Genomic DNA, 24,033 nt, shown 5'->3' with positions numbered 1-24,033 from the left:
GAGCAGACCCCACAAACCAACACAGTTTGTGTTTGAGTGCAATTATAAGGTGCTGCCATTGGTTTGGTTAGTTTTCACCCGGAGGGTTTTGAGATGAGCGGTGCTGCCTTCTTTATTATGTTTTGACTCTCAGAGAATGGCTTGGTTTGTCTTGTCTTTCTTTCTGAGAGTTACTTTGAGAGTGCTGGCGAGCTACCAGTAGCTCCTGAGCTACCCGTGGAGACCCCTGGTCGGGCTCGTCTGGACAGAACACCTCTGACCTGGACAATGCGTCTGACACTAACCCGAAGAGCCATCAGCTTTCCTCATGAGAAAGGCTAAATGGCTCTACTGTTTGTTGGGTATCATTAAATATATTTAGTGATACGCTCATCCCTCCCCCACCCGCTACCCCCTTGAGCACCCCCACACACCCCAACAACCGAGGCTCATCTTTGACTCTCCTCCTTATGCATTTATGCTATTAGGACTGATTTCTCGAGAGCGCACTGGGTCGGCACATTAGTAATATTTGTCATGTTATTCACAAAACATTGAAATAAAATGTGGGAAAAAAGAAACGTGCTCGTGTAACCTGTGAGCCTGTTATCTAACAAGGAGAGCTCGTGTGCACGAAACAAACAGAGAAAGAAAGGAGGAGAGAGAAGAAAGTAAGTAGAATGAGAAAGCAGGACAAAGACTGAGGAAAGCCACAGAGAAAAGGAAGAGCGAAGCGGAGAGAATTGGGGAAGCTAGCAGAGTAATGCAGGAGATGAGCAGGTGAAAAGAAGACAAAAGGAGGAAGCGGCAGTTGCAGCAGGACCGGTTTATATTTGTTGCATCACACGTACAACAGCAGACGCTCACTCTGTGCTCTGGCACAATGTTGAATGTATGTCGGTCTAATTTGACCTTCAGAGTGAGTCATTCGGAATTATAGAGTGCCTTGTCACCCCCAGGCTCCCCCGTACCTACGGATATGCTCCGAAGTGATGGACAGACAAAGGTACCGAAGCCAGGTTTTGGTTTTCACTGATGTGATGCACTGCAAAGAAAATACAGGGCTACGAATCTCATTCATGAAGAACGGTTCCCTATGAAAGTCATAGAGAGTACTTCAAGAGCAGCTGGGAGTTGTGCGGTCAACTCGCACTACAGGGGCGGGAAGATACCACGAGGCATGAGCAAGCAGTAACCCAAGTCTCTCGGGACACAAGGGAGGGACGGGTGTTCGGACAGTACTTTCATCACTTATGTTAAATAGCTCAGGTACAGAAAGGCATTCTGCAGAAGAGAAAACAGGTACAAGGCCTGACACAGTGGCATGAAGAGTGAAGTAGATTTCGAAGAGCAAAACATTGAAGACAAGGCAAACCCGGACCATAAACCCACACTAGTACACTAAAGATTAAAATGTAAATATATTACCAAAACATACTTGAAAAAACATAAAAGGAAACCACTCACAGAACTCTGACAAGTTCAAAGCACATCATGCACCTGTAATCAATAGTCAAATATCCGTTATACAATTAATGTTCAACACCTAAAATATACATTAAGTAAATGGAACAATGATGCACAACAACTTTCTATCATTTTGTTGACTTTGGACACCAATATTGCCGCAGACCATCGATCCTTTCTATTTAAAAACACTGGTAATGAGAATGGGTTTATCTACATGGAGGTATACACCAAATTATTCTTTACTGGATAACTGTGTACATAGATGGAACCTTAATCTCCCTCCAGCCACCAAATCTCCACCATAATCTCACTAAAATGGGGAATAACTATGGGTAGTGTGCATATGAACTGCTGCATTCCATGAACCCCAAGCCAATTACACAGAACGTTTACTCAACTCATGCATGAGCATTAGACCGTAAGTCAACCAGGCTTACCTACCATAAAATAGGTGCTCCAGGAGATGAGCTTCTACGATAAAATGACCACAAATTCAATGCACCCGTCGGTGATTCTATGCCAAACAAAATGCATCCATCAGTCAATCAGAAGTATTCTGTACAGGACCCAATAATCCTGTGGCCAGCACAAATGTGGTTAGAACACAGCAAACCTCTGCCATGGATGGTTGATTCTGTGCTGATAACCACATGTTCAGCCTCCCTTCTCCATAGCTAACATTCCCAGATGATGTCAAATTTATGTCTAAAGGGCAGGATGTGTCTCACCAGCACTTAACTAATTCCTTGGGGTTACACTCATAGTGAACAATGAGGAACAAAGCGCCAATGAGAAAGTAGAAAGAGGTACAATAACACTGGGAGCTCCACCCATGGTTAGAAGCAGAGTAATGCAGCTAATTAGGTGCTAACTAGGACATTTATGACTGAACAGGGGAAAGGAGCTAGGAAATACAATGCCTCTGAAGCACAATATTTTAACTCGGTCTTAAGAATTCTCTACAGTTATATCACTTGGTCAGATCTGTGATGTTACCCCCTTGAAAGTTACCCAATTGTAATCCACCAGACTGCTAATACAGAAATAAAGGCCTTTTATCTGTACCATTCAAAACAAGCTTCTTCCTTGACAAAGCATTCAACAAAGTTAGTGGCCACAGCTAGGCTATCTGCCTTCTGGAAACATTAGCAGTCATACAAAAAAGCACCCACCTCACTGTCCCTCCAACTGTACAAAGCTTAGGTTGTGGGAAATGTTCAGAATCACCATCATTCCCAAATTTTGAGTGCTGCTCGTCTTATGACGAAAGAAACAATAGTGTTATCATTGCAATAACAACGACCAACATCACCAATGAATCCTTTAACTAGAGATCCATAACCTAATCCCTTAAATGACCAAGGCGTTCTTTCCCTGCTACCAAAAACAAATTAGATGGTTCTCTACTATGGAACTAACGACCAAGACCAGGATTACCAAAAATATACAATATCCAATAAAAAAATTCTGCAAAACTCTTCACTAAGTATTCCATCCCTTCATCCCATGCATATTTGGGCCACTAACATCAACCTACCTTCATTTGCTGTCTCTATAAGCACATGAGCACTCATTTGTCAAAGTCAAATATTTGAAGAGGCCACACAAAGCAAATACTCTACTGGTGGCTCTGTTTCAATAATGACTTCACGAAGATACTTTTCAAGCAATCTAAAGCAACCTGCCAAGCTCATCTCATTTTTCTCAGTCAGCCACCACCAATTTTGGGCCCCCCCAAATAACTCTTCTTAACGCTTTTTTTCATAAATCATAACTTTCCTATTATGGACAAACTGTAGAAAAGCAGACCCTCATTCCAATTTAGATGTATTAAATCTTCTGCTGCTCCAATACCATCTTACAACCCTTTGTAAAATTCTGGACACCTTGAAGGTAGCTGGGTAGTCATTCCAAATTCAATGGCTTACAAGACTAATACACTACTGCTAGGACCCACATACTAGTTACAGTCTTCAACCATCTACTAACCTGCACCAGAACTACCAAAATGTAGGATTCTGCTGGATATGATCCTTACCATCTCCACCCAAATGACCTTCATGGACATACAAGCCCGGTTCCTGTTGTGCCAAATGTGAAAAAGCAACATTATCACTGCCCACAAAAAATTGTCAGTGTAGTGACCATGACGATCAACACAAAGTAAAACGAATCAAAGGATTTGTATTCCTAGAAATGTAGGTGTATGAATTACAATGTATTCAGTTCACAGCAACGAGATGGTTCACCAGACCAAAGAAGAGACTAGGCTACTCTATTTTAAAGGCAGCAATTCAGACTCTGCGTAAAGATCTAGAGGAATTGCAAACTTTTGTATTTCACCTTTAGATACCAGACTGTCGATGGCTTAAATAACCCACTCAAGACAATCATCCCTACACATCTTAACAGCCCTTATAATTTGCTATGATCCAATAAATTAACACTGCAACAGCCATAAATAGAGATAAGCCTAGAATTATTCTCAACAACACATCACCCTGCCAAAACTGGACCCCACTACCTTGATCCGCACTGTTCAATTCCAGGACAGATCACTGCAAATACGTTATCCAAGAAAAACAAACATTGGCAAAGCCTACAGATTGAGCCTATGAAAGATCTACAGGCTCTCAATGTTTTTAGACATGGCAAAGCAGCACTGGCTGCTGTGCAACATGGCTAGAAGGGAAAAAAATGCTGTGGCGTGGCTCGTGGTTACCATGTCATATAGCTTTTTTTCTTGCTAAACTTGCCAAATACCCGTAATGAGGGGGGGTGGAAAAAAGGACAGTGGATGGAGGGCGTTAAGGGGTGTGAAGCAACTAGAGGGAGCTGGGTGGGGAGGGAAGAAGGTGGGGAGACTGTAAAATGCTGTGCACTCAGAGTGTATATAGGAAACACAATGGTTCTTGTGGACAATACAGAAATACTTAATAATAACCATGAACAAGGGCAGGTAATGCTACAAAAGGATGTTGAAAGAGAGACACTCATACAAAAGGCAATCAGGAGGCCAAATACTGTTAGCACCAAGTCATATCTGTATTTGAAAAAAACATATAAAGTTAGTGCTCAGAGTTCCAAGTGAAAATAGAACCGTCACACTTCTAAGTGACAAAAATGTGACATGAGTGGTTTCTTAATACATGGAAACGACCATGATGAATTAAATAAAGATTCAATAACTTTGTTATGATTTTACAAAGACTGGAAATGGTTTGTTTTTTATACAAGTCGACGACGTTTCGACCCCACTGTTAATGGGGGGGGTCTCATTAGGACCTAAAAATTGGAGACACCATTAGAATCTCAACAATCTGAAGACTGAGTTGGTGGAGTGCACATAAAACCCAGTAAGAAAAGGTAAACACACTCACATGAGGCCCAGCCAGGCACCCTGTATGGGGAAGTTACGGGGATGTTGTCATACAGAAAATGGAGGCGTGTCAAGATAGAACACGCTGCGGATAAGAAGCATTGGAGACAGGCAATTCGGTGCCTCGGTGCCTCCATGGACTGTCGAATGTGATAGTATAATCGGCTATTGGGTGTGTACACACTGCGGGTCTATGATTAAGACGCGTTCGGGTTGGGGAGTACGAGCCGCCAAAGTCAGCCGCACGTCACAGTAGTGAACAGCTTGTGCCCCGTAGACTGGAGGACCACCAGGGTCAGCCTCCTGTAGCCGATGACCACTGGTAAGTAATGGGTGGGCTCCAAGTAAAGTTTCTTTTTTGTTTTTTAAACAATAGCTTTAGCGGACAGTGCATTCCCATAGTAGGTGGTACCTAATGTCATCTCCTTACAAAGCCCCAAACTGTTTAGCAACTTGCACATGCACATGCACATTAAATCCTTCGAGAATCAGGTCTAATAGAAAAGTTCTCAAAACATTAGTAACACATCCTAATATACCCTACCACACCAAGTGCAACAGACACAAATATCTTAGGCATGATGAAGAGTGTTAGAATCCAACATGTACCTTAGACATGTTAAAAAAAGATGAGTTTTGTAAAGTACACAAAATATATCATTAAGTACAGTTACTAGAACACCAACATCTATTCGGTTCTTTAGCTCTAGTACCAAAATTAATTTGTGATCCCTTTTCTAAAACAATGTCAGTTGACCTCTACAGAACATTTGCAGACCACAGCTGTTGACTGGCAGATTAACAGTCGACAAACCAAAATGGCTTGTCCCAAAGAATAAGACGCTAAACTTTTACAATAAAGGTAAAGATATCTAAAAAAAAAACACATTTAAAAAAAAAGGTGCAAATGGCTTTTCTAGGGAAAGTCATTTTTATGGGTTTATATGAATACCCATTTCATCTCGAAACAATTCTCAATAGCATTTGAATATCTGCAAGACTGTGCAGTGAAAAAAGCATATACCTGGGACAGGCTGATGAGAGTAGTACCAATGTGAGTAGAGGACAAACGGGGAGCAGGCTCTGTAGTGTCAAAAGTTGACATGGCCTGCAACAGGCTAGATAGGTTGCAAATCCTGATCTGCAAACACATTCCATGTACCTGCACTTCGCACAACAGTAAACGTGAGCTTTTGCTCCATCCCATGTATCACACACCCATAACTGCATTCCTGCTGGAGGTATCATTCATTAAGAACCAGTAAAATTCACTCTGCAGGACAGTCAGCTCCTTAGGTATGCATTGAGGATGCAATGACATCAACCCCAGGCGACCTCAAGCAGACAGTCACCATTCAAACAGCACAAATGAGGATATACATCAGGCATCATTAGAGAGATTAGCGTGTCTAAGCAGTAGCCAAACACTTGGAAACCTTCCTCAGGTTAAACAAGCACACACCTCCAGTGAAGGAATTAGCTTCTCGCATCCGGTCTGTAGAAGAGGAGTGCATAAGTCTCAAAACCACAATCAAAATGCAGGGTATGCCTTACCCACTTTATGTAAAAAGGAGGCACAACAATGGTTCTAAAACACACAAAAGACAAGATACCAGTAAAACTTACCACCTATCAAACTCTACCTCAGTGTATTACCAGTCAACATGACGCAAGATGTTTTAAAGATGCCAGCCTTGCAATGGGATGTCGCTCTAGTTAGGAATGATCCAAAAAGGATAGTTAAGTGTCACCTAGGGCTCAACTAGGTTAGGCAGTTATTTCATAAAGCTACAAAGCTGTTCAGTTTGTAGCAGCTCTGTCATGTGTAAGGCTTCTCTTAAAAAACTTTAGAGATCAATGACAATCAAAATACATCTTCAGACAATTTTGACCACAGAAAATAAACAAGCATTGACAAAGACAACAGACCTCTTGGCTTTGCTAACGTGTTTTAGCCATGTTGTACACCAGTGTAAATGCTGTTCAGCATGGCTAAAAGTAAGTGGCATAGAGAAGAGTGGAGTGTCGTATAGTGGAGTGGAGTTCAGTGCTGTGGAGTGGCACAGAGTAGAGGGCTGAGAGTGGCCTAAAGTGTCTTGGAGTGGCACAGAGTGAGATAGATTAGAGTACAGCAATATAATGGAGTATAGTGGAGTGTTGTGGAGTTGCAAAGTCATGGAGGGGCGCAGAGTGTCGTGGACTGGAGTGCCATGGAGTGGAGTAAAGTGGTACAGGATGGTGTAGAGTGTCATTAATGGCGTAGGGTGGAGTGGTGTTAGTGAAGCAGAGTGGAAGGGTGTACAGTGGTGTGGTGTAGAGTGGGGTAGAGTGTCAGAGTTGAGTAAAGTGTCAGAGTTGAGCACAGTAGTGGCACACAGACGAGTTAAGTGGCATGGAGTGGCATAGAGGGAGTTGCAATGGCATAGAGGGAGTTGCATACAGTGGTGTAGATTGTCGCAGAGCGGAGTGGCACAGAGTGGAGGTGAGTGGCATAGAGTGTTGTGGAGTGTCATGGAGAGAGTAGAGTGTTATATAGTGAAGTAGAATGCAGGGGCGTAGGCAGGAGCAGAGTGTTCAGGAGTGGCAGAGAGGAGTGCAATGTCTTGGAGCGGAGTGTCGCAGAGTGCAGTAAATTGGCGTGGAGTGGAGCAGCGTGTCGTTGAGCAAAGTGGAGCATCACAGACTAAAGCGTCAAAGAGTGTTGTAGAGTGGAGTGGGCACAGAGTGGAGTATCAGAGAGGCGTAGAGTGGCGTAGGGGATTGGAATACAGTGGAGTAGTGTTTCATGAAGTAGAGTAAAGTGGCGTGGAGTGGCATAGAAGTAGATGGATAGAGTGGCATAGAAGTAGATGCGTAGAGTGGCATAGAGTGGCAGAGTGAAGGGACGTAGAGTGTCACAGAGTTGAGTGGTGTAGAGTAGCACAGAGTGGAGTGGTGTAGAGTGTTGTAGAGTGGAGAGGGGCGACTTCAAGCTGGACAACCTAAAACATATTAAGCCAGAAACTAGAAAACAAGCAAATAGGAGTTACAAAACATAAAGCCAATGGTAAGGAATGGGTTGAATTCATTCTCCGGCAACCTTTCAGAATGACCCCAAGAAGTAATTTAGAAAACAGACAGCTGCGCTGTCTGGCAGGCTTCGACCTAAAAGGTAATGGTCTTATCAGCAGCAAGTACTAGCAATGAAGGTAGGCGCACCCGGCTTACTGTACCCAGGCAGAGACAATATCAGTATACAACTAAACGCAACAAGCCTATGTTGGCTGCTAGCCTTTTAGCTTTGTGGATGCTTGTTTTGTCATGGTTTTTGCCAAGTTTCATTGTTGGGAAAGATGTTCAGTCCTAAAATAAAAAATACATTGGTTAAAAGTACACATATTTTTAGTCTCAAAAAGTACACATTGACATAGTAGTCCCTGGCACTGTAGAAGACTACATCGGGCCTAATTACTATGTCGATCTGAAAGCCTCTGACCACTGGTCGGAGGCTTTCTGACTGACATTGCAGGTTTAAAGTCAAACCGCCGTATTATGATGTCGGCGGTTGGAGTTTAAACCAGCTGGGGAAGCTGATGAGTTTCCGACGGAATGATGGAGCCCGTCGGAAAGACCTTATAATCCCATCTGGATTATGATGTCAGTTTCCAACAGCCAATCCATGTAAGCCTTTCTGACATGGATTGGCTGTCGGGAACGGCTTTTGGGGGCACCTAGCAGGGCCCCTTCCCCCCTGGCCCTCCGCATTGTGGCCTGGGGGAACCAATGATGCCACCCTCAACATCGCCTGCCACACGGTGCAGAAATGTTTCGAAACTTCAATTTTTCATTGAGAGCTTGTGCTGCAGGAGGTTTCAGCCCAGCGCAAATGCTTCTATTGAAAAATTGATGTTTCCGACCACACCATGTGCGGTCAGAACTGCTGACCGAAAGTCGGTCGGTTCCCAATCCGTAACGGTGTAGTTCGGAGGCAACTCCGACCGATATCGTAATGAGGGCCTTAGTGGGCAGATGTGCTGCTTGTGAAAGGGCAGAACACTGTCATTCTCAGCGAAGTAGCCGAAGGCTGAAGTGTGCTGACCTGCTCCTCCCTTGCTATGAGCTCTAGTGGACGGAAGAAAATGTTGATGATACAATAACAGAGAAATAGCTGAAGAGGACTGTCTTAATGCTCATGGAGGCACATTATACATATAATTTTATTAAAACAAAAAGGTCTTTACAAACGTTAGACCTAAACAAGCATTGGTAAATCTTGTGGGACCAATTGTCTTTGCCAATGCCTTTTGGTGATGCTGTACAGCATAGGAAACGCTGTTTCTGCACAATGCTGACTAAAAGGAACAAGCATTTACAATGCAATGGTTTTGCCTTTGTTAAAGTTAGAGCTATTGGCATTGCTCTTGACATTTTTTTTATTTATGTTTTTTTTAACATAAATAAATGGCATTGTCATTTACAATAGCAGGGCAGGGCACAGGGAAGGGGGGCGAGGAGAGACGAAGGAGAGCTGCGGGTTCTTGTTGTAATGCTTGCATGGATGAGTTGGTGGATGCATGCATGGGTGCATGCATGAATGGGGGTATGGATGGGTGTATGGATAGATGCATGGATGGGTGGATGGATAGATGCATATATACAGCCAATCCCTCAACAATTTATGCAATCCACCAACCCATCCAACCAACAACCCATCCATGCATCCACCCATACATCCATGCATCATGCATACATCCATTCATCATGCATCCATCCACCCACTCACTGTGTCTCACTCCGACCCCTCTAAATTTAACTCATTTTTTCGGTATATAGAGATGACTGTATTCACTAGTATATGCAGTAGTGTGTGGTGGACTTAGTTTGAGTGTTTGTTTCCTGCACACTCACACACTGCCCCTACACACTCACACACTGCTCACCCTGCACACTCACACTGTTCACCCTGCACACTCACACAATGTGCACCCTGCACATTCACACACTGCAGTCACTGTCACTCTGCAGTCACTGTTACTCTGCAGTCACACTCACTCTGCAGTCAGTCTGCACTCACTGTCACTCTGCACTCACTGTCACTCTGCACTCTCACTGTCACTCTCGCACTCACTCTGCACTCACTGTCGCTCTCGCACTCACTCTGCACTCACTGTCGCTCTCGCACTCACTCTGCACTCACTGTCGCTCTCGCACTCACTCTGCACTCACTGTCGCTCTCGCACTCACTCTGCACACACTCATTCTGCACTCAGTCTGCACTCACAGGCACTCGCACTCACTCTGCGCATCCTCCATAGGTGCGGTGCGGACCCTGTCGCCCCCTGAACCTGGCACGAACCCCAACTAAGCGTGTCGAAAGATGATATGAACCACTCTTCTGATCCACGCGGAGAAGGTTCAAAATTGACCGCAACACCCCTATAAAATCATTCGCCCGTGAGGAAATCAACAATAGCAGAACAATGGGCCGCTGTGTTGCCAGTTATAGCTACACAGCGCGGAAAAACCGAACTCACACCGGCAAAGAGCCTGCTACTTGCTCTGTGTAGGGCGCCGATCAGGGCCGCATAGATATGCAAGCTCCCCCACCGCTCAGAATCCGCGCCCATGGAGTTGAGGGAACCGACAGGATGAGAGAGCTTCCCTGGCGCTCGGTGTAAATGAGAGCCCGAGTGGGGGAGGTGGGACGCTGGGGGTGAGCGGGTGAGCGGGGGGGGGGGGGGGGGGGGGGGGACTGCCCTGGAACCTATTCAAATTCACAGATATAATCGGGGAAGATTAAAGTACCTACAAATGTTAGGCCAATTGGCTCGCATATAAGAACCATACCCAGCGACATGATGAATACAATGGTCAATCAAAGAAAGTTGTAATAATAAAATCATCGCTGCCCGTGCTAGACGCCAGAACACCATCGGGCCGTGCCCGGAGCGCGCGAGTTTGTTTAAAGAAGCGAACAATCTCCTGGATGTGTATGAAAGCCGAGAAGCGGCTGCCTAGTGCCCATACCGCCATTGGCCTCTCTGCTGAGAGCCGCACGAAACGGCTCATACTGATAGCAGGATAAGGGGATGTCAGTGAAACCGTCATTTACGCATTAAAGCATACGAAATATACCCACACCGGCCCACACTCTAGCCGCCCTAATCAATATTAGTCGCAATGATTGATTCGAACCACACCAATGTAGTCCTCAACTCTTGACACAACGCGCAATACAAACTTCGCTTTCACAGCCCCAAGAGGCCAGTGAAGCAATCATTCCATCCATGAAGTTCCCGCACACTGTCATCAGGCCGAAAGTCTACAAGTCTGCCAAACGCTGCAGACATTAGTAACTAAAATTGATGACCCTAAAACGTGACGTCTGAAAGCAGTAATAACCACACAGACAGTTCCTTAAAAAACTTAACGACACCACCCCGTCAGGAGGGATAGGAGTAGGCTGGGCTCGGCGGAGGACCGACTGGATCGCGCTAGCTTAAGAAAGTGTATAAGAAAATAAGTAATTACTCGCCAGGGAGGTCGTAGGAAAAATGTGACCAACGCGGTAATACTACAGATGGACCGACGTTAATTCTTCACAGAGGTCGTGCATCGTGAGGCTGTTGTGGGGGTACTTGGCCACGCACGTGCTGGGCCCATCACACAGGCCCTCCCCCCACCGCCAGACCGCAGGGTCCAGCAAGCGGCCGAGCTGAGACCCCTGAACCGCCTATCGTGAACCGAAGTGATGGCCGCCCGCCACCTCCTGTAGTTACTCTCGGACTCACCACACTTGTGAGCCTGCACAAGATCGGGGGAACTCCTAAACCCCCCCTCTTAGGCATCACCAACTCAGCGATGGCCGGACATCGCCATCCCACACGTCCAAGGCCTCTACGCGGAATCCAGCATCAGTGCACACATTAATCCATACGCGGGCCCACACAAACGACCCCACATGCCCCCGCAATTGCCGAGGCCGTGCACCGTAAGGCATCAGCCTCCGGAGCTGGGGATTGTGAGTTCAAGTCCCACCTGGGTCGCATCGGGATATTTTTATATCCTGGAGAAAATAAGACACTAGCAAGATCACAATATTAAAAAACATAATGTTCAACGAAATGTCTCCGAGTGTCCGTCTTTGATATATGAACGTCGTGATTTTTTAATTCCATATAAAGGGGCTGCCTAGTGGCACCTACCACAGACTGGATGGGCGCGTGTGTGTCTAACTGGCGACCTGCTGAAATGGACAGAAGACATTATTTCCCAGCAGAAGACCCAGCCGCGGCGAAAAAAGAGTGGGTTCCGCGCCCACTGCTCTTCCTCTCTACTGCTTGCGGGAAAAACACCTCCCTTCCCAAGCTTCTCTCCTTTCACTCAGCACGGTGGGCCGTGCATTGAGCCCAGTGATCCTTTGTTGCTCTCCATCCACCCCTGTTGCTTTCTTTTCCTAACTTTTTTTTTCTTTTCTTGGAGGCCCGCCAGCTGAAACTAACTACAGGGTCTTTAAAGACAGCGTGCATGGTTCATCATTTTTTCAGTTTACCTCTCCATGAAAAGTGTTCTCAATCATGTAATGGTATATTTGAAATTAAAAAAAAAGCTAACCCCAGCATCATGGCGTACGTGCACGCATGATTGGAAATGCTCGTGCTTCTTGTCTTGTCTTTTTTTGCCAATGCTGTTCAACATCGGCAATAACATTTCCTTTCTTTTTACCGATGCTTAACGGCATCTGAAATAGGAACTTGCAAAGCTCAAAGGTTTGCTCGTTCTTTTCAAAAGCGGGACACACTGGCCTTGCTGGTTCCAGGGACCGAGCTACCAGCGACCAAGCAGCAGCGGTGAAGCAGGGTAGAGAAGCCGAACTGCGAGAGCCACTAGGAGCCATAAGGACCCTTGAGGAGCTTGAGCGCAACCACAAACTCGATCACGAGCAGAGTAGCGAACAGAGTAGCGGCACCGGCACTGCGGTATCGGCAGCTTGGCAACCCGGTGCTGAGCATTCAGTGTCGATGGCGGCGGTGAGTTGCAGGGGGGCTGTAGCAAGAGGTGGAGGCGGGTGGGTGGACAACGAGAGGAAAGAGGGCGCAAGCTTCACAGTCTACGGCCCGCAGCCTCCCAGCCCAACCCCCTCCGCTCCCGCCTGAACCTGAACCACCATACAACCGTACTGCCATACTACAGTACTGCCGACAGCAGGACTCTGCGGGACCCGGGGGGATTGGTTCACCAGCAGGTCTCCTCCCGGGGTCACTCATGCACTCTGACTTTGTGTCCCAGCACCACCGCTCAGCACCTTCCGCTCGGTGCCGCATCACAAACTGCTCTTCCCCCAACCATCCATCATAGACCACAGCCAGCTTCTGCTCCCTTTGCTGAGTACTGCCGCCACCGCCGGTCAGCGGAGGAACCACTCATCGCTACATCGCTCTAGCTGCTGCTCCCACCGCTGCTACCGGCCCGTGGTCTGCGGGCTGCCTGGTGAGCCACCAGGCCATCAGACCCACCCGGGTCACACAGCTCCCAGGAGCAGTTGAGTCCGAGGCGGCGCACCCCCGGGGGTGGAATCCAGCCGTCCGACCCCAGTCAGAACCAAGCAGCAAAGACGCGTAGGGGTTTAGAGGATTATAAATCAAAATTGACAATGGCATACATTATCATAAAAAGCATAAGACTGTTAGTTAAGTGCCGGCAGAGAGGGGCAGAGCCGAAGCTGGCCATCGGGACCCTCGCTCACTTTAAACGAGTCATGCTCACTCAGACTGCTCGGGTTTGCACACGCTTTCCAGCATGTACGCAGCGTGTTCTCGGCCAGATCTCAGCGTTTCATTCCAGGTGGATCGCGTTACAAGAGGCGGGGGCCGTGCCCGACCTCACACCATGCACGGAGGCCAAATGTACACATCTGCCCACAACCCTGAGCAGGAAGGCGGGTGCCGGCAATGCCGGACCAGATTCGGGGGCGTTCCCGAGAACAGGCTTTCGGCTGACGTAGCCAAAAGCCAAAAATTCTCGGGAACGCCCCCGAATCTGGTCCAAGATTGACGGACAGAGCCCTCTCCCAATGGCTAGCCTCCATTTATGGAGCTAGCCAATGGGAGGAGGGGAATGGAGGGGGCGTATACCCGACCCCACACACACACATCAAAAGGTTTTTTGGCGCATGCGTACTGAAGTACGCATCGCTAGTCAAAACCTAAAAAGGTGCAATGGCATGGCTATATCATTTTGAAGGAGCATGCATGATGATGATGATGATGATGATGATGATGAATTAATGTATTTTATACAGAGCACAGCTAATCGGACAGTGTGCCTGTGCACAGCATGGAAGAAAAGGTGATAAGGGGCAGAGCCACCAAAAGTGTATCAAGTCCTAAAGCTTAAAAAGATGTGCTTTCAGGGCCTTTTTGAACAGTGTTTTCATTGGTTATTAATCTCACATGAGCACGTAGTTGGTTCCACATACTTGCTGCTCTGACCATAAAGGAGGACACCCCCCCTCCCCTGAGGTTTTCGGAAATTGTTAACAGGCCAGTGCTACTAGATCGTAGCAGTCTGCCTGGTCTGACCTCCTTGTTCCTTTCATTTAAGTAAGCAGGGCCTCTATCATAGAGGGCTTAGTGGGCCAGAGTCATAGTTTTGAAAATTATACGTGTGACTGGAAGCCAATGAAGTTTCTCACCGAAAGGAGATACCAAGGCATATTTGGGGAGTCTGAACATTTGGCTTATTGCCATGTTCTGTATTACTTGTGAAACATATGTTTAAGTTGTCAGGAAGATCCAGAGACAGAACGTTGACATAATCCAATCAGGACAAAATCACCACCCTGACCACGGTTACTTGAGATTCGTGAGGGAGAAGATACAAAAATGTCCTAAGCATGCAGAGGATCCAGAGACATGATCTAACCACCTCCCAAATCTGGGCCTTGAAGGAAAGTTGGGAATAAAACATCACACCCATGCTTCTGGCCACTGTCAATGGTGGGGGCGGAAGGCCAACCTCACTGGGCCACTCTCCAATCCATCTTAAAGAGGGGTTTAACCCAAACAGATGGATCTCTGTTTTGTCTGGGTTGCATTGTAATTAATTAGACTGAAGCCAGTTCAATAGTGCCCTCATACAGAGAGCAAAGATTCTTTGGTGCTCACTGAATTCCCTTGATTAGAGAGCAGGAGCTGCGTATCATCTGTATATGACATGATGAGATGATGATGATGATGATGATGATTATGTATACCTGAGCATGCATCATCACACAAATGCAAACCATTTTAGATTACCAACCCGAGAAGTAGTAAATAAAAAGAAAAGTTTAACTGGAGGCTGTCTGGTAGATAAGACTAACATGTAGACAAAAAAACCTCAAAGTGGTGAAGGACAATAGATATCAGTAACCGCCAAAATCCCCAAAACTAGCGGAAACTGCTGCAAGTACAATGTCACAGAGGCCATACAACAAATGTACTGAATTGAAGGATCATGCCAAAACCAGTTTGAGTGAACACACAAGAACATTTGAACACAGAAACTTTTGCCATGTTTTGACCAGTGTCTTAAGTTTAATCCTGCAGTTTCATCACAGTCTCGCAATTGCACTCTTTTTTTCTGCTACAGGGTTATCTCCTGTGAGCACTCCTTGTTTGCAATTCTTTCAAGCATAGTGGAAACTCACTTGAGCTACTCACCCATCTGGCACTAATCTGTTTCCTTCACTCATCTAAATATTTCTCTGACACACTAGACTTAACAATACCCTGGCCTCTCCATATCTCCAACAGCCTTACTTATCTTGTTTTGGGATTTTTATATAGTGCAAACTCGACCGGAAGGTATCAGAGAGCTTTACATGAGCACCAGTTATGTTACCGACTGGCACATTCCTTTTTTGTTAGGCATGGGGAGATTAAGTGATTTGCCCAGAATCACAGGATGTTAAGTGTCCCTGCAGAGACTCGAACCCAGTTCCCGTGCTAAACAGTAAAAACGTTATTTTGTCAAGTTAACCTCTACTTCTATTCCATTTTGTCTACCAGCCCCCATTTTGTGTTTCTGCGGGGACTTTTTGCAAAGTCAGAAGTTACATGGTTACTGAAAGCTGGTTGTGCTGATAATACTTACGTGCCAGAGTAGAGGCCCTGCCCTGCCGAAAGACCCCGAGCACGTAGATGTTCCTATCTACAAGCCCACCAACGCCTGTACCCAACCCTATCTATGAAAGTGACGTGGGAGGGGGGTTTATCAAGATTCAACAGTTCAGCATGTAAGCATTATAAAAAGGGGTTGTGTAAGGGGTTGTGTAATCAGTATGTAACAATGACAAAGGGGTTTTAGTGCTCGTCTTACTGTACCAAATTTGTATAAATACCAGGTTTGAAACCATGCTAGTCAGTTCCCTCTCGGTCATTGCAGTGTCTGTATGATGGAGACCGCTCATGAGATGTAATAAACTTGTATTTTGTTCCCACTTCAGTGTTGATCCTCATTTTGTGAACCAGTAGACAAAGGGTGTCCCTGCACCAGTGAGACAGATAAAAATCTCACTTCTATAACTGTCGCCGGTAACGTGAGGCCCCATTGAAGACAGCAGCTGGACCTAAAAGGAAGTCGCTTCAACGAGACAGAAACACCAAGGGGCGCCCCGCAGAGGAGACTCGGTTCTCGCGGCTAAGGTGCCTTTCAGCTAATCGACCTGACCTTCATGGCACTGTGTCTCTCAACTGGGGCTCTTTGTTTGGCATTTTGGATGTGATCTATTGATCTTAGGATCAGCAGGTGGGAGTTGGAGAATTGTGATCAGGTAGGATCGAAATGGCTGTATTTGTTGGTTTTGGTTTGATAAAAGCATTTGCAAATGTTTTTAGACCGGTAATGTGAGATTTTTTTCTCAAGTCTTGGTTTTTGTTATGAGAGTCTCTTGACAACATTGTTAAGAAGAAATTTGGTAAACAAGCCTGTTTTGAGCACACTTCGTGCATTGTGTTGCTGTTGCAACAAAAATAGAATTTTGGAAGAAAGACAGCCAGTGCCTCGAGAAGGCCCTTTGAATTATGAAATGTACATTAAATACGGTATTTCTTCCATACTGTTTAGCACATTGTGGACAAATATATGGAGGAAGATGCCAGTTTACAGTGGCCACTTAATGGTACTTTGATTCAAACAAACTGCAATATGTAGAAGAGCAGCTCATTAAGAGAAAAAGTAGGCAGAGTATGTTTGATGCCGTAGGGTTGTGGAGAAAAAAAAAACAGATTAAAGAAGAAAAGGATAGGAAGAAATTTGAAGAACACAGACTATTGTTCAGAAAATTAAAGAATTACAATTAAAAGCACAAGAAGTGAGTGCAGAAAGTGATGAGAGAAAGGTTATATTTTAAATGCAAAAAGTATATGTGGCCAGGGCACTCCCTGGTTGCCTGAAGGCTGTGGCAGCAACTGCCATTTCAATCAGACAATCGGCAGGACTTGTACCGGATCATAAACTGATGGTTTTTGGTCCCCATTCAGTTGATGTATCTATTAGTGTTGAAATAGTGACCAGAATAGATTGCAGTAGTTACCACCCTATAAAAAAAAATCAGCATTATTCAACTCAGTGCATCAGCAGTATTTTGACACAGTTGTATTAATTGAAATGTATCTAACTTAGAAGGCTAGCCTGGACAGGAGTGCTACTTACAGATATCTGGATAGCTAATAGTAGCTTTTGGGCTACTGGTTGGAGAAGTCCGATATAGATATACACTGCAGGCAGCATTAACTCATGAAAGAGAATCAGGCAAATAGCCCCAACACACAGAGATGCAGACACCAGCATCAGTAATGAACCACGGGTGAGAAAGATGCTTCAGTCTGCAATGACCATCAAGTGAGGCAGACAAGGACTGCACATATATAATGAAATTTAAACAAACCCTACATATAGCGCAGAACAATGGGGTCAGATACACAGAGGCAAACATTCCAGGCAGCGCTGAATCATGGTGTGGGATACCATAGGCAGCACCGACCCTGAGGTGAGCTAGAGAGAGACAGGGAAAACACTGGCCCGCTGGTGAGAACAGTGCAGTATTTGTTATGTTACTCAGAATTTTTAGAGCGCACTGCTACTCAATTGAGTATCCCGGCGTTGTGTGCTTTGTGTTTGCTGTTTTGCGTTGTAGTGTTTGCTTTGGGTGAAGTACAGACAAGTGCTACAACAGCACTAATCTAGTGTGCAATATACATAAACAGCCTATAGGGAAAGCTGAATTCAGTGAGCTATGTAAGACAATCCTGGACACACCGATCCAGGAGTGCAACAAACAGATACTGCATACAAAACTCACTGAAGAAACAGTCGCAGACAGAGATTACAAGTAGCACCAAACTAAGGATTACCTTCCAAATACTGAAGAAAGCAGTAACCAAAGGGTGAGATAAAGAGACAGCACTACACCTCAAACAGCGCTGATGAAAGGTGATAAACAAACACTATTGGCAGCACTGACTCAGAATGATCAGACACTTCAGGCATCAATATTCCAGAAAGCTGGACAAGTTGTACAAACTGAACAGGCAGAACAAATCCAGGCAGAGATGGAAACTGTCACCGCTAACAACACCAACTATTAAAAGGAGTACAGAGAAATTACAGGCAGCGTTTGGATTCTAATGCAATATAGATAGACATGGCAAACTTTATTGACATGGATGGGGTGAGACTAAACACAGCATAAAGTACTTACGCAAATACTGACGAGCTGAAATACAATAATATTTTCTTAGCATGGCTATTTAAGAGTTTTATATAGCTCAAGTCTGGGGGCAAGTACAGAACACTAGGCAAAAAAATGCATTTTTTTTAAGTGTAAGCAGGAACATGAGAAGACAGTATTGAACCAAGTGTGAATCACCCTTATATGATAAATAGTCTGTCACTGCCTATGTATAAACGTACAAGTATTACGCAAGCTTGGGTGTTTAAAGCAATTTGCAGTAAAGACACTGCGACAGGTACACTGTGCACAATTCATCGTTATCAGACAACCTTGAAGGAAGCTGGCTCTGTATATGGTATACCACTAGGTGGTTATACTGTGCACAGAGTCCAGAGATCCCCAAAAGTGTACATGGCTCAAAGTAAAACCCAAAGTGCTCTATTAGTGGTAGTGTGGGTGAGCAGCCTAATGACTAACACAGAGGAGTGCAAGACATTTATTGCACACACATTACCAATAATTGACACATGACTCAAAAAGGAGATCCACACCAATTTTATAAGTGTCCTTTGTTTGAGTTTTATTTTAAGACTCAGATCTTCGCAATAAGGAAAGAATGTTTTTAAATTAAAATACCTTTCACTTTCAAAAGTCGACAGTGCAATTTTTGAACAGTTCAACGTTACCCTATGGAGGAAAACAATAATCCTGTTATACAGGTAAGTATCCAACTTACAGTGCTAGTTTTCGGGACCAAAGGTCGGCAACAGGCAAAGGGCGGGTGGGTACCAAACTTGCACCACAAGCAGCACAGGGACAGCTGGGTACATCGGTCAAACATGGGAGTTCGGCCCAATGCGTTTCAATGGAGACTGGGAGTGCTTGAAGCCACACTGCTTGCAGGTAGGTAAATCTGTTGTAGGGGCCAAGCTTTGGGGTTAGGACAAGAACAGAGGGGGAGGGGCCGCAAAGCAGCACCAAACATTCACCACCAGCGGCACAGGAGCTGCTGGGTGCAATTCCAGACTCAGGCTCCCAATGCTTTTCAATGGAGACTTTGCTTTTAACAAACAGGGTGCAGGAGGAAGGCCAACGACAGCAGAGGTAAGTAGAGATGTAGAGGGTCCTAGCGGCACAGTCGATTCAGCTCACCAAGGCCTAGGAGCCCTCGGTTGCAGGTAACCAGCTTCAAGGTCTGGGGAGTCTCAAATACTAGATTTAGGGGAAGTTTTAAGGGAGTAACATGTAGGGCCAACGGGCATCTAACCTGGGGTGACCACACCCTATGTTATGCCACCCTCCTGCAGGAGAGGACATAGTCCTAGCCCTGATTGGAGGAGTCCCCTCATCTTCAAGATGGAGAGGACAGAAAAGTGTGCTACACTCCGCCTCTTCCACCTGAGGAGTGGAGTTGGCAAAGGTGGGCACAACTCCTAGTCTTACTAAGTGTTCGCACCAGTTTTACCGCCCAAAGCGGATGAGGAAACCGGGGGCTATCATCTGCTGCTAGCAGCAGAGGCTGGGGGTCGCATTACAAAGGTGGCAGGCCTTTGAAGGTTCCCCTTCGAGCACTGTGCCGATCCTGGGGCAGAAGGTGTGACACCTCCGTCCAGGATGTGCATTGTTTCTGGTCCCAGAGAGCAGAGGTTCTCTGCCCTGGGGTCCAAAAACATGCCTGTATGTGGCAGGCCGCCTAAAGCCAGCCAGTGACCACACCAGGGTCGGTAGGCATGGTTTAAAGAAATCTCACACTAGCAACAGTGAGGATTTATTACAAGGAGCTGTTTAGTACCCAGGGTACCACATACTAGGGACTTACAGGCGGCAGAAGTGTCAATTGTGAATATGTTTTTAGGGAAAAGGACACTGGTACTGCTGGGCCTCTATACGGCAGGAACCCAGTATTCTACAGTTAGAGTTGCATCAAAGGTCAGCAAAAAACGTTGGGGGGGGATGTACTGCAACAGAACCTAATTTTCTCACAAACCTCGGACAGCTTGGTCAACAGGTAGGAGTACAAGCACATCTGGCCTCAACATTCGTCATACGGACAGAAGTGCCTATTAAATCCTAACAATTCTAATTCTACATTCTATAGGACTACCACAATTGTACCTATTTATGTATACCCATTACTACACATTCCTTCCCTTTAATAAAAACAAAACAAAAAGCATTTCATGACCATAATACAATAGATTATGGTCACACCATGTTATCCAATAATAGGGTGCGTCACACTAAGTCTACACCATCTTCTTCAATTCTGTTTCCAAATCTTTCCTGCGAGAAGTTAGCCTGGCATATGATGTCCACTATTTTAGTGGGCACCTTGCATTCCAAACGACCCTTATTGATGGTAGGTTTAAGACAACCTTTATAGAAAGCTATCCTAGTGGTAGCTGTGGAGAACAGCCTTCAGGCTATGTCTTGTAGGAGTATAAAGCAGCTTGTTTTACCAGTCTATAATCTCTTGAATGATCAAATGAAAGTACACCACACAAGGTATATATCAAATATATATGTATTTATTCTAAACACACCCCTCTAGTCTCTTTATGAGGCTAGAGGAAAAAGTACAATTCAAGAACTTTAAACAGCACACAGTAAATAGCACAGTATACGTTTTGCCCCAGGGGCCTCACAAACCATATACTAAAATAGTGGTATAAGAACCACATGAGGGATAGAAGTGAGGCCTAGGGCCTGTAGAACCGCTGGGGCAACCAAGAATAACTAAAGGTAGAGACGCAGAAGACCCACGGGGGACGCGTGCAGTGTCTAAACACAGCCACGAATCACCATTGACTTCAATGGAGGAAAAGCAAGTTACAAATTTAAAGATTAAGGACACTTAGGAGTGGACTGCAGTGAAACCCCTTTAGACTAGGACACTTCGAGAGTCAAGACCCACGGGAGCACAGGAGTACTCGTGTTACCTCACCCAGGGAAGCCGGGTGCATAGGTGTCTTTTCGTGCCGGGTTTCGTCGTCGATTCCAATGGAGAGCTGCGAAGAAGTGCTGTAGGCGTCCAGAGGAAAAGTGTCTGGGTGGATCCAAGGTGGATCGGAGATCTGAAGAACCTGAAAGTAGAGGGGACAGAGTCTGGGTCACTAGCCAGTGACCAGGATGGCGATAGGAAGATGCCAGCCGATGTCGGGTGCTTTAAGGTGAAGTAGGTGAAGCTGGACTCTTCAGCCACGAGGACCAGGAGGCTTTGAAGACGACCAGGAGCTGGATTCGAGCTGTCCCATGAAGGATGTTGAATGCTGCAGTGTCAGAATCTGGATTGAATCCAACAAACCTTGGCAACAGCATCCCACACAAGATGACAAGATTGGCTTCGCTGCAGACTAGCAATGTCTGAGGGACTCACCCTTTGGAGGGGAGTCAGAGCACGTCTGGAGCAACCAGGAAAGCCCAAGAAACCAATGATTGTCCTTCGTGGGGACCCACTACCCAACGGACTAGAGATCGCGAAGGAGCCTCGAGCTGCGGTGAAGAAAACGGGGCCCACAGAACACTTGTGGAGTGTAGGCCTCTCAGCTTCGGTGCAAAAGGTGCTCGGGGCAAGGGCAACAAATAGCCCAATGCACAACTTCGGGAAGTAGGTGCACTTGCAAACTTGCAGGATGTCCAGGAGTTCCAGTCCCACGTCTCTCGTGATAGCTACAGGTCTCAGCTTTGCTGGGGACTCATGTCAGCCACGGAGATGTCTGGAAGTCTGTGTCTGTGTCGCAGATTCTTCGGGATCCGGCGGGAGCCTCGAAAATGCAGACCTGCAAGATGCTTCTTTGGTGCCTGTTTGAACAGGGGGGTCAATTATTGACCCCAAAGGAGATTTCTTCTGTCTTCCAATCAATATGGAATGTCGAAGGTCCAAGATTTCGTCTTCATAGTTTCGTCCAGGGTAATCTAAAGTCCTAGGGACTGGGTTCCTATATTTAGGGGATGGACTAACTCTATGGCCCTACCTATGGGAGGACCTAGGGAAGTGGTGGTTACACTCCTTCCCCTTTGTCCAGTTTCAAGACAGAGCTGGGGCTGAGTGCCCCAGCAACCGGTTTGAACTGGGAAATGCATGGAGCACCTACAGTGCCCCAGACAGTGTCTGGAAAGCATTCACTGAATGCAGCCCTCCCTGCCCCAATACACAAAAGCCTGTCTGGGGAGGTGCCAGCACCTCCTTGGACAGGAAACCTATTGTCCAGGCCTACCCTGCAGGAGTTTCGTTCAGCAACAGGTGGTCAGACTCGTGCCTGTGGCAGCAGCATCCATTTTGTGATGCTGAGGCTCTGTTTAACGTTAACCGGGTAAACCAGTACCTACATGTCTTCTCCCTCTAGAAGGGTGAAATGCTACCCCCGCCGCCAGGACTGGTGGGGGGTAGTATTCCAAAGTGTTTGACACCTTACACAACATGTTTTGATAATGCCAAACCAAAGTTAGCATTAACCGCGAGGATTATAACGCACTTAAGAGTATATGGTATGGCTATATCATAGAACAGCTATAAGGAGATGGTTCCGAAAGCTGCAGAGGGGCTCAGCTCATGCTTAGCACCCTCTCACATAAAACCTAGCACTCTACCTCCAGGATTGTCGAGGTCTGACTTAAGAGTGGCTTATAGGTATATATGTGTCTATAAGTATATATAGATATAGGTATAGGTATACTATATCTAAGTAAGGGGTGATTACACCACCTTACCCAGGCTGTGTGGACAGACATGTGGCGTCAGTTTGGAATGCAAACCAGGGGTGGCATAATACAAGCTGCAGCCCCTGGTAGGCCTAGGGTGCACCTATGCCCTGGGTACCTAGGGTACACTATACAGGGGCTCACAAGGGTGACCCAGTAACCAATCTGGTATGTACCTAAAGTACATGGTATCAATTTAGAGAGAATCACAGCAAAAAGTGGGGGTAACCATAGGAAGCAGACTCTACTCTCCTACAGTAAGTAACTGGAGTTATTTTTTCCTCAATCGAATATGGCCCTATAAACCTTGGTTGGAATTTTCTGTTACCTTTTAACCTAAGGTTCTTTGTACTTGGCCAAACATTATCTTCAATCTCTAAAGGAGGGCCTTCTCATCTCTTTTTGTCTGCATAAATCTTATATTTCTTTTTAGCTTGTTCCGGATTTTTTGTAGCAGTCTGGTGGACCTGCCTTAAATGAGAAACTACATTTTTGACTGCTGGAACCGAAATATCAATCTGTTGTACAGCAGAATTTGGATGTCAGCCATAGTTTAGGTAAAATGGCGAATAGCCTGTGGAGTCGTTTTTGCGTTATTGTGTGCAAATTCTGCTGCCCATAAATAGTCTGACCATTCTCCATCTTGCTTCAGGAGTAATAACCTTAGATACTGTTCTAATTCTTGATTATCCCTCTCTCCGTCTGCCCATCTGTTTCTGGGTGATAGCTGGTAGAGCACTTGGCTTCAATTCCCAGACCTTCCATAAAGGCCTTCCAAATTCAGACACAAATTGCTGGCACCTCCCTG

At 45.8% G+C, this 24,033-nt stretch overlaps 1 protein-coding gene across 2 annotated transcripts in view; it reads right to left on the bottom strand.

Moving 5' to 3' along the window:
• Window positions 1-24,033, bottom strand: part of ATG9B (autophagy related 9B) — a 336,653-nt gene that overhangs the window by 291,922 nt on the left and 20,698 nt on the right. The window contains exon 1 of one of the 2 annotated variants that reach the window (XM_086940925.1): window positions 1,891-2,028. The exons of the other annotated variant lie outside the window; for it this stretch is intronic. The gene's annotated coding sequence lies outside the window, so the exon portion shown is untranslated. Of the gene's footprint in view, window positions 1-1,890; window positions 2,029-24,033 lie in introns of those variants that run through there. 2 annotated transcript variants of the gene reach the window in all.

The sequence above is a fragment of the Lissotriton vulgaris genome, chromosome 10 (genome assembly GCF_964263255.1).
Source record: "Lissotriton vulgaris chromosome 10, aLisVul1.2, whole genome shotgun sequence".
Classification (NCBI taxonomy): Eukaryota; Metazoa; Chordata; class Amphibia; order Caudata; family Salamandridae; genus Lissotriton; species Lissotriton vulgaris.
This window is presented reverse-complemented; position numbering and strand designations above follow the sequence as displayed.